This window comes from Callithrix jacchus, chromosome 15 (assembly GCF_049354715.1).
Source record: "Callithrix jacchus isolate 240 chromosome 15, calJac240_pri, whole genome shotgun sequence".
NCBI classification, from domain to species: domain Eukaryota; kingdom Metazoa; phylum Chordata; class Mammalia; order Primates; family Cebidae; genus Callithrix; species Callithrix jacchus.
Genome location: NC_133516.1, coordinates 35,925,822 through 35,928,174, shown reverse-complemented (window position 1 = coordinate 35,928,174; position 2,353 = coordinate 35,925,822). Strand labels below are relative to the sequence as shown.

The window sequence follows — 2,353 nt, the reverse complement described above, 5'->3', positions numbered from 1 at the left end:
GTATGGAAGTGCCTAGTAACTATTTCAGATCTTTCTGATCTCTATTTGTCACTTTTCTTCAATGCTTTTTGTTTCTCCATTTCTTTGAACTTGTATTTCTTCCTTTTTTTTTTTTTGAGTCTCCCTCTATCACCAGTCTGGAGTGCAGTGGCACCATCTCGGCTCACTGCAACCTCCACCTCCCGGATTCAAGCAATTGTCATGCCTCAGCCTCCCAAGTAGCTGGGATTACAGGCACATGCCATTACATTCAGCTAATTTTTGTATTTTTAGTAGAGACGGGGTTTCACCATGTCGACTAGGATAGTCTCGACATCCTCACCTCATGATCCACCCACCTCACCTCCCAAAGTGCTTAGATTCCAGGCATTAGCCACCATGCCTGGCCTGAATTTATATTTCTTTTTGCCTTCTCTTGTGTCTATTTGCGCTACAGTTTCTTCTGTTTTGGTTGTCATTTTAAAAATGATTTTTTTCTTTTCATTTCTAGTTCTTTCTTGAATTCTGTCACCCAATTTTAAGTTTTTCTAATTCTGATGAATAACGCTCCTTCATGCCTTTTACCATTTTCTTAATGTCTTTAGTTGCTTTCAGATAGTATGTCACTGTATTTAACTCTTCTTTTTCAACATGTCTTTCTGGGTTGCTCTCATTGTCTATACTCCCTTAAGTTTTGCATAACAATACTGAGACCCAATGTTACTCATCCAAGTTCACTTTTTAAAGTATGAAAAACAATGTAATTTTTAAAACAAATTTGCATTCTAATGTTTTCTTTGGAGAAAAGTGGCAGAAGTGATTCCCAAAACCAACTAGTCAACATTAGACTACAAACTTCCAAAGGTAGGCCACTTTGCTCCACAGACTGGAAGTTTCTTTCAGGTAACTGTTTTTCCCTTTTATATCTCAAAAGCAAAAAAACTATCAATTTAGTCAGAAGACACTGCATCAAACAACACTCTCTCAAAAAATCCTAATGAGTCTTATTTCATTTCTTCTGTAGTGTCAGTTCAGCTTCTGCTTTTGAGATTCCCCCTACACAAAAGAATCATCTCTGACTCCTTTGTGTAAATCAAAGACAGAGATCAATGACATATTGAATTAATATGAAAGAGCATTTTAAATGCAGACACCAACCAACACAGTCACTGAGCATAATACTTTGTCTTCATTGAAATATTTGATCAATTGTTTCATGTCAAGCAGTATTTTTAGCTATTTGTCCCTCTTCACATAAAAGGACTGACTACTATATTTTACAGAAGAATACATTTAACAATTTTCTACCAATAAAATAGAACTTTGCCCTCAAAATGTTTTAACCATTTGAACTTTAAAATGCAAGTTCACAGTTCTTTGAGAGACAAACACAGAAGGCTAAAGTAATTCTCCATAAAACCCAGAGAAGAGATCGTAAAACTCCTCCATAGGTTCCTGTCTGTAGTCACAGCTTAACCAGAAAAAAATTCATCACAATTTAAGCACCTCGATGATATTTTTATATAGTTCATAGAACAAGAGAGACATTTAAGTTTTCTCTGCTTTAAATGTCATTTTAAGCCTAGCATGACGGGGCACACCAATAGTCCAAGCTACTTGGGAGGCTAAGTTGGGAGAATCACTTGAGCCTAGGAGTTCAAGGCTACAGTGAGCTATGATTGTGCCACTGCACTCCAGACTGGGTGGCAGAGCAAGACCCTGTCTCTAAAAAAATTAATTAATCAAAAAATAAAATCAAAGTCTTAGTATACCATGACCACTACCGTGCCTGAAACTCTTTCATAACTCCCTTTTTCTTATAGGATAAAAGTCAAGTTGCTTGCTGTCCCAACCCTTGGTGAACTGGCACTTAGCCTCATCTCTGTCAAACATTCATTCAGCAAAGATGACTTGCCCTCAGCCCAGCTAGATGAAATCAGAGGGCTGAAGTTCCCTCGCACATGCCACAATCTCTCACACATCCATGCCTTTGCACACTGTTCCCTCCATGGACCTGCCTTTCCACCACTCCTTCCAATTGTTAATGACCAGGCCAAAGGCAGTTCATCTGGTTGCCTCTGAGGAGATGGCTCAGGGTGGGATACTGGCTGGAAAGAAGCACAAAGGAACTGTCTGTATTGATGAAAATAATTACAATTTTAAACAGAACCAAAGATAAAAACAACATGATTATCTCAATAGATGTAGAGAAGGCCTTTGACAAAATTCAACAGCCCTTTATGCTAAAAACTCTCAATAACTAGATATCAATGGAACGTATCTCAAAATAATAAAAGCTATTTACTACAAACCCACAGCCAGTATCATTCTGAATGGGCAAAAACTGGAAGCATTCCCGTTGAAATCCGGCACT

At 38.0% G+C, this 2,353-nt stretch overlaps 1 non-coding gene across 1 annotated transcript; it reads left to right on the top strand.

The window, feature by feature from the left end:
- Nucleotides 1–1,326: 1,326 nt before the first annotated feature.
- LOC118148189 (small nucleolar RNA SNORA26) lies at nt 1,327–1,452 on the top strand. The gene has a single exon (XR_004734966.1). It is a non-coding gene; the product is annotated as a small nucleolar RNA SNORA26 (small nucleolar RNA).
- The last annotated feature ends 901 nt before the right edge of the window (nt 1,453–2,353 follow it).